This window comes from Myotis brandtii, unplaced genomic scaffold (genome assembly GCF_000412655.1).
Source record: "Myotis brandtii unplaced genomic scaffold, ASM41265v1 scaffold911, whole genome shotgun sequence".
NCBI classification, from domain to species: Eukaryota; Metazoa; Chordata; class Mammalia; order Chiroptera; family Vespertilionidae; genus Myotis; species Myotis brandtii.
In genome coordinates, this window is record NW_005371751.1 from 526,514 (window position 1) to 535,473 (window position 8,960).

At 47.8% G+C, this 8,960-nt stretch overlaps 1 long non-coding RNA gene across 5 annotated transcripts in view; it reads left to right on the plus strand.

Moving 5' to 3' along the window:
• The window catches only part of LOC102258014, a 333,402-nt gene that overhangs the window by 1,027 nt on the left and 323,415 nt on the right, over positions 1-8,960 (plus strand). The gene's annotated exons all lie outside the window — the stretch shown is intronic.

The window sequence follows — 8,960 nt, forward strand, 5'->3', positions numbered from 1 at the left end:
CTTCGCTGTCGGTTATAGGATGATGCAGGCCTCTTTTGCATACGGGCTGTGACAAGTTGAGGCTTGTTCATTTGACACAGTCCTGTGGTCACAGCTAATCGGTCCAAAGCTCCCACCCATGGCGTTGGGGCTTGTATGGATCCTCTGAACCCAGAGTGGAACTTCCTGAAAGTATTAGGAGCAAAAAAACGTCCCTGGAAGCAGCAGGAGACACAGAATCCCGGGCTGGCCGGAGCCTCGTGGCCTGGTCTCCACTGTCTGAGAGGAGTTCCATCTTGAAGGTGAGCAGTGCCTGGCGGTCTGAGCCCCTGGCGAGAGGGCCCAGCTAGAATCCCACGCCCTGGACTGGGGGGTGGAAGGGCTAGGTGGGTCCAGTGCCCATCCTGAGGCTGTGCCCACCGACCCCAGAGGCCATTTGCTATGTGGTGACCTTGTTGCTTTGCCCGGTTAAGGGTGACTTTGCTGTTGTTATTGTTGCTCTACCTACTTCGAGTGCAGAATTTTGCATGCAGCAGGCTTCTCTTGAAAAGTAGAAGAAATCAGTTTCTTTTTCTCATTGATTGCCCTCCCTCGCCCCTCCCCCTCCCCCGCTCCTCCATGCTGTGTGGTGTGCTCATCTGCTCCTGCCCGGAGCTTTTCTGGGCTGGGAAGAGGGAGCTTTTTCCTTGGTTCTGGAATATCTGACCCCCCCCAACCCCCCGCCCCCCCTGATGGTTTGTGTGGTCGCTGGTCAGTATCTCCGTCCACATCCAGCCAGTCCCTTGTGCTTCTAGCTTTTATTCTCCTGAATGGCACGAGGACCGGCTAGCTGGACTCGGGAGCCTGTGTCACCATGGCCAGGGCATGGTGCTCGGACGGCTCAGCTAAGGGGTCTCCTGGGGGATAAGACACCTTCCTTTCTTCCTCCTTGTATGAGTGACCCTGAATTTGGTCAGACCAAAGGCAGATCAACCCTTTCCTGGGGAAGTGAGGACCTTGGATAGTTGCCAGGTCCGGTCCCTTGTCTCATTCCCTGGCCTGTTCCCTTCACAGGGTGTGTTTTTCATGTCAGACACCCTCCTGGACACTCGGCTTTTTATTATGTATTTCCTTTCATAGTTGGGTGTAGACATAGCACTCTCCCTAATCTCCCCCCGCCCCCCACTCGCTTCCCGTGCTGGTTTGTGATCTCTTTAAGAGATCAAGACCCCCATCTTTATATACTCAGTGTCTGCAGGGCACCCTGACCCAAGATGGGAACAGAGCAATACTCTAGAATAATTCTGACTGTTTTTTGTTGTTGTTATTAATTCTCACTCGAGGATATTTTCCCATTAATTTTTATAGAGAGTGGAAGGGAGGGGGAGAGATAGATAAACATTGGTGTGAGAGAGACACATCGATTGGTTACCTCCCGCACCCGCCCGGACCGGGGCCAGGGATCGAGCCTGCGACCAAGGTACATGCCCTTGATCAGAATCGAACCCGTGACCCTTCAGTCCGCAGGCTGACTCTCTATCCACTGAGCCAAACCAGCTAAGCCTAGAATAATTCTGACTATTGATGAGCCGCATTGATGGTCACTTCTCCACCTTCCCTTGAAACCTTTAGAAATTCGAGAAAACTGCTAAAATGTGTTCTCTTTGGTACCTCCTCGGCCTCTTCTGTTTTTCTGGCCCCAAGTAACTAGTAACAGTATAGTAATTAATAACAACAATAATAGTAGCTCCCATAACATTAAAATTGTATATCGTGCCAAGAACGTTCTTTGCAGTTTCTGTTCCCTGCGACCCCACGAGGCAGATATAATCAAATGTCTAGTAATGATGGATTTCTTATTGCGGGCCGACCTCAGTCCCAAATGCTTTAGATGTATTATCTCATTTAATCTCCCAACAATCATGTAAGATGGGATTATTATTATTGCTGTTTTACAGATGAGGAAGCCACAGCTCAGAGAGGTTAAGAATATTCACCCAGGTCACACAGCTAGGTGGTGGCTATGTGACCAGCGTGTCATTACTGTGACCCTTCGCAGTGGATGGGAGCTATGGGAGCTAGAGCTCTTTTTGCAAGTGATAAGGTCGCCTCCCCCCTCCCCCACCTGTTCTGAGAACCTGCCTCTATCCTGGCTGTGTTTAGGTGCAGTAGTGACCCTAAGAACACAAAGATTGTGGTGGCCCCTCTCTCAACCTTATCATGAAACCAAAAAACAGCTCTGACTGGGGTAGCTCAGTTGGTTGGAGCATTGTCCCGTGCACCGAAAGGTTGCAGGTTTGATTCTCGGTGAGAGCACATGCCCAGATTGTGGGCTAGAGCCTCAGTTGGGGTGTTTGCAGGAGGCAGCCAATTGATGTTTCTCTCTCTCTCTCTCTCCCTCTCCCTCTCCCTTCCACTCTCTCTAAAATCAATTAAAAAACAAACAAAACAAAACAAAAAATAAAATCAATTTAAAAACAACAGCAATGCTAGGTCATAAAAAACAGTGGTCTCAGTCATTTTTTATTTTTTAATATATACATATTTTTTATTGTTGCTAGTATTACAGATCTCTCCCATATCCCCCCCTCCCTTCTTCCCAGCCCATACCCACACCCCCAGGTCTTCACCACCCTATTGCCCTTGCTCAGTCATTTATTAATTGCAGAATTCTGAATGGGCTTTCTTTTATTTTCTCTTCCTCGTTTTTTTTGGGGGGGCGGGTGGTGGTGGTGGTGGTTATGGGGTATTGTTTGGCTGGTACCTGGTGGGTTATCTGAGCTGCAGTATTATTTGGATACCTGCCTCTTTTCCCTCCTTGACCATGAACTTGAGTGCAGCAGCCAGCTGGCTGTGGGGGTAGTCATCTTCACAGGTCTGGTGGCTCACCCAGCCCTGGGAACTTGGCTGAATTGTGTGGCTGTGAGAATTGCTTTGTTTTCAAGGAAACAAGTGGTGCTCAGCCTACAGTCCTTGTTGTGTTAGGTGAGAAACAGCCTGACAGGCTGGGACGTGGAGGGGTTGTCCCCAGGACAAGGACACTGAAGAGGGAGGAAGACAGTGGCAGAAGGCATCTGGGAAAATTGAAGGGCAGTGTGGATCTGGGTCACTTTGGGGCAGGTTGCTTCGCCTCTCTAAGCCTCGGTTTCCTCGTCTCTAAAGTGGGGAGGATAAAGCGCCAACTTCACAGGTTGCTGTGAGGAGGAAATAGCGAAATAGCGGAAGAGCAGCAGGCCATTAGCAGAGGGCCTGAGCTCCCAGTGCGCACTCAGTACGGTAGCTAATATTATTAGTTCTAATGATCGGGGTTTGCAACTTCCTGTGGCTGCTTGGAGTGGTGGTTTCTGAATGCATTTTCACGTGTAAAGGTGTAACATTCTGGTTACAGAGACTCTAAGTGGCAGCACCCTCACTAGAGCTCTTTGCAGGCAGCTGAAAGGAATGCTAGCCAGTTAAGAAAGAGGAAGCCAGGAGAGCTGCAGGAGCAGGGCTCAGAGGGGCAGGCATCAGAGGGCACCCGGGGGTGGCCCTGCCTTTGCACTTGGCTCTCTGTGCATCCATTTCCTCAGCTGCTGCCCTGGGAGGACACTCTCCCTCCCAGGGATGGGGCAAAAGCACTTAGCACAGAGGAAGTCAGCTCTTGAGTAAGACAGCAAAGCAATTGTTATTACTTATTCTTCTCCGGGACTCCCTTTTCCTGGTAAGTGAGCCCCAACCGACATTGGCTATTCTGTTTAAGATCGATTCATTGATGGGCTCACTCATTTGCTAAGCGTTTGCTAAGCCGTTACCAGGCGTCCTAGACGCTGGAGATGCCAAAGAGGCGGCATCCCTGGCATCTAGTTGGTCCAAGCCCCCGGTGTGGGGACAGGGTGGTCCCCAGGAGGAGCAGGGGCTTGATGGAGGCAGCGCAGACAAAAACCACATGGGCTCCAGTGCCCGGGGGTGGGGGGTGCTGGCACCCCTGTGTTAGTGGATGGAGGATGCTTCGCGCAGGGCCTGGCACGTGGTAATGACTATATACGCGGTCATTGCTATATTTGTTGTTATTATGGTTATGATTTTTCCCTTGGCGGCTGCCTCATAAAACAGCAACCTCCCTTTCTCCCACTTTTCTTCCTCGGTTTTGTTTCTTTCTTTCCCATCAGCCATGTGATGGACTGAATGTTGGTGCCCTTCCAAAATCCATCGATTGAAACCACACTCCCCGTGTGATGGTATGTGGAGGCTGGGCCTTGGGGAGGTGATGAGGGCGAGATGAGGTCATCAGGGTGGGGTCCTCGTGATAAGAGAAGAAGAAGAGACAGCAGAGAGCTCCCTTCCCTCTGTGAGGACAGAGAGCAAGAAGGTGGCTTCTTACTAGCCCGGAAGAGAGCTCTCACCAGAGACCTAATCCATCGGGACCTTGACCTTGGACTTCCTGGCTTCCAGAAGTCTGAGAAAGACATTTCTATTGTCTAAGCTGCCCCGCCTACAGTATTTTGTTGTGGCAACTCCAGCAAACGAAGGCGGTCCTTACCGTGCCTGGATGTTCCAGATCTCTGCCTTCTCCCACTACATTGTAAACTCTAGAAGGCGGAGGGCTGCCAGCAAGTCATTTACTTCTTCTCATCAATGCAGCACATATTGATTGTGGGCCTACTCTGTGCCAAAGCACTGCCCTTGGTGTTGGGGGTGCAGAAAGGAACATAAAAGGGTTCCGGAGACTTCCATGCCGATGGTGCTCACGTTATAGCTGGGGTAGACAGCTAAGGAAGCGGAGACGTACGGAACAAGGGCAGTCAGAGTGTATTAGGGGGTCCTGCGCTCTGGGGGGGGTGCGTGGAGCAGGGCCAGCGTCTGTGGTTTGGACAGGATGCACTGAGAAGCTGACGTCAGAGCCTCGTGAAGGAGATGGGGTTAGTGTGGAGGGTGGTGTTTCAGGCCCTGGGCAGAGCAGGACCAAGGCCGACCCAGGAGCGGGCCTGTGAGATGGGGGAGCTGAAGGAAGAGGCCGGATGGGCATGGGCTGAGCAAGGCGGACAGAGGCAGCTGGGAAACCCGGGCTGGTGCTGTGGGTGGGGCTTCATGAAGTCTTCAGCCCAAGGCAGTGATGGCGAACCTTTTGAGCTCGGCTGTCAGCATTTTGAAAAACCCTAACTTAACTCTTGGTGCCGTGTCACATATAGAAATTTTTTGATATTTGCAACCATAGTAAAACAAAGATTCATATTTTTGATATTTATTTTATATATTTAAATGCCATTTAACGAAGAAAAATCAACCAAAAAAATGAGTTCGCGTGTCACCTCTGACACGCGTGTTATAGGTTCGCCATCACTGGCCTAAGGCATTGCCTTGAAGTTAGTGAAACGGGGAGCCACTGAAGGTTTTCAGCAGAAAGCCCATTTGAGCCGCTTTCGCCTTTGAAATGATCCGTCTGGCTGCTGTGTAGAGAAGAAAGGAAATCCGAGTGAAAAGCGCCAGGAGCGGGACCAGGCTGGTAGCGGGGGGCGTGGCCGCAAGCCCTGGGCTTCTGGACCCTTCGCTGCTGTGTCCACAAGCACCTACACAGCGCTGTCCCCGGTGGTGGCCCCCAGCCTTCTGTGGCCCCGAGCACCCGCAGTGAGGCTAGTCTGAATGGAGACATACTGTGCGTGTAAAACACACATTGGCATGCAAAGACTTTGTACCAAAAAAGAATGTGAAATAATTCATTAACAAATCCTTTCATGTGGATTCCATATCTTGAAATGAAATTTTGGGTCTATTAGGTTAAATGTGATATATGATTTAATTTAATTTCACCTGTTTCTTTTAACTTTTTTTTTTTTTTTTTAAATGTGGCTACTGGAGAATCTAAAAGTGCATGTGGCTCACATTCATTTCTCTTGGACAGGGGTCTAGGACAGTGCCTGGGACATACATGCTAGGCATTCAGTGAATGGGATGAGTGACTGAGGGCCAGGTACAGGGGCTCTGCCGTGAATAAGAAACCATCCCTGGCTCCAAGAAGCCCCCAGTGTGGGCGAGAGGCAGATGGCTGATCCCTAGTAGAGTGGAGGGAAGACAGGTCGAAATGGGGCCCCAGGCAGCCAGGCGTGGTGTGGCTGAGAATCCCTACCCAGGAGGGAAATGGTGAGGGGTCTGTGGTCTCAGTAATGACCTTGCAGACAGAGAAGGGAGGGCCCTGTGCCTCTGGACTGTGGCTGAGGTGGGAGAGCCAGGCAGCCAGGTGGGCTGGAGGACGGGTGACTCTCAAGAGCCTCAGAGACCAGGCAGAAGCCAGCTATTTATTTACTTAATATATTTTTATTGATTTCAGTGAGGAAGGGAGAGGGAGAGGGAGAGAGAGAGAGAAACATCAATGACGAGAGAGAATCATTGGTCAGCTGCCTCCTGCACGCCCCACACTGGGGATCGAGCCCACATGTGCCCTGACTGGGAATAAAATGCAGTTGTCCTTCCTGATTCATAGGTCCATGCTCACCCTCTGAGCCCGCTGGCCGGGCCAGAAGCCATTTATTTAAAGTGCCCTGCAAACTCTGGGTACTTTCCAAGGACTGTAACCTAGGAGTAACTTCCCAGGTTTACATGTAGACAAAAGCAGGTGGGCTTCCGCTGGGAGGTACCTGAGTTGGGGATTTTGGGCTCATGGTGGGCAGAACTGTGGCTAGGGAAATTTAAACCATCTTTCCTCAAATGAAAGAAATATAAGCTTATCTTTAAAATCCTGGGGAAAAGGTCCATTAAAAAGGCAATATTATTTCTTAAGTTAAGTACACCACTGTTTTATCTTCATTGTCCCTTTAAGAAAGTAGTTGCAATTATGAGACACTATACTTGTAAAATATACATTGTAATGTATGTTTGCATCCTGACTTTTCTTAGTTATCACCAAGTTATAAGCATTTCTGATTAGTATTGTATATGCTTTGTCCATGGTACTTTTATTGGATAGATAATATTTTATTATTCTGTTCCATAACGGTTTTATTGTTTACTTAACCAGTTGATTGGGGTGCTTATCTCATAATAGACTCTATATATGTCAAGTTTTCTATTTTTCAGTTCATTTTTTTATGGTAAATCCCCAGGACTGGGATTATTGCTCAATATTTTTAAAGTTTTAGGTAAATATTGTGGCCCCCAGAGATTTACACTGACGCTATATTTTTCTTTTTGGTAAGATGTGTAATGTTTGTTGCTGTCCATGATAAAGGGATATGTCACGAACATTCATGTATAGCACAGACATATACAAGCTAAACATATGTTTACCTATGTCAGATGCACCTGTGTGACTTTTTCTTTACTGTCATTTATTCAGCAAGTATTTGTGATGTGTCTTTGGTGTGCCAAGTACTATTTTATTTTTTATTTATTTATTTATTTTTAATATATTTTATTGACAGAGAGGAAGGGAGAGAGATAGACAGTTAGAAACATCGATGAGAGAGAAAGATCGATCAGCTGCCTCCTGCACATCTCCTACTGGGGATGTGCCCGCAACCCAGGTACATGCCTTTAACCGGAATCGAACCTGGGACCCTTCAGTCCGCAGGTCGACGCTCTATCCTTTGAGCCAAACCGGTTTCGGCCTGTTTTATTTTTAAAAATATATATTTTATTGATTTTTTACAGAGAAAAAGGGAGAGGGATAGAGAGTTAGAAACATCGATCATTTGCCTCCTGCACACCCCCGCTTGGTGCCTGCAGCCAAGATACATGCCCTTGACTGGAATCAAACCTGGGACCCTTCATTCCACAGGCCTACACTCTATCCACTGAGCCAAACCGGTTAGGGCACCAAGTACTGTTTTAGTCTGAGGTATTCAGTAGTGATCAAAAACAAATATGGTTCCTGTTCTGAAGGAGCTTATTACTTTATTGGGAGACAAAGAAGTGAGCATCCACAAAAAATAACATTTTTGTAAGGAATATGATATAGAACAATGTGAGAGGATAGTTTACTTGGAGTGAGGGGATCTGAGTGAGCCATGAAGACTTGGGAGAAGTTAACCAGAGGAGAAAAATTTAAGCAAAATGAAAAGATTGAGAAATATGACTCTACATAGTGTCCCAGAAACATGTGTACACACTTTAACAGCCGATAGCTCAATTGATGTCTTTTTCTTTGCAGCCAGACTAAGCTTTGATCAAAGGAAATTCATCCTAAAATGCTACTGGAAGTTTGAAAATGCAGTTGAAGTACAAACACTGCCTTTATAATTATTCAAAGTGTGTATACATTTTTTGGGGGAACACCCTATATATTAAAGAAAAAAAAAGCACCGTAAGCAAAAAAAAGCTATAATAATAAAAAACAAAGAGTTCCTGAAAGTCAATAACAAAAAAACAAACAATTGGCCCAGAGGATGTGGCTCAGTGTTGAGCATGGACCCAGCAACCAGGAGGTCACAGATGGATTCTGGTGGGGCTGCATGCCTGTTGCAGGCTCAGTCCCCAGTGGCGGGTGTGCAGGAGGCAGCCAATAGGTGTTTCTATCTCTCTGTCCCTCTTCTTTCCTCTCTCTCTAAAAGTCAATAAAAAACATAATTTAGCCCTAGCCAGTTTGGCTCAGTGGGAAGAGCGTTGGCCTGAGGACTGAAGGGTCCCAGGTTCGATTCCGGTCAAGGGCACATGCCTGGGTTGCAGGTTCAATCCTCAGTGTGGGGCATGCTGGGGGCAGCCACTCTCATCGTTGATGTTTCTATCTTTCTCACCTTCTCCCTTTCTCTCTGAAATAAGTAAAAATATACATTAGAAAAAATAATTAGAAAAAAGAATCTTAAAAAATAAAAAAAAGCCCATCTCAAAGCAAAGTGGGTAAAACACATGAGCCAGCAGTTCTCCAAAGAAGAAAGCTAAGCGCACAGGGTGTGTGAGAAGATTCAGTCTCACTACTAAGGCGAGGCTCATCGAGGTCCCATCTCCATACAGTAGAATGCACCCTTGCTAGTGAGGTGCTTGGCCTTGTGAGGAATGTATGCAGCTGTGTAACATAGTCCTGGAGTCCTCAC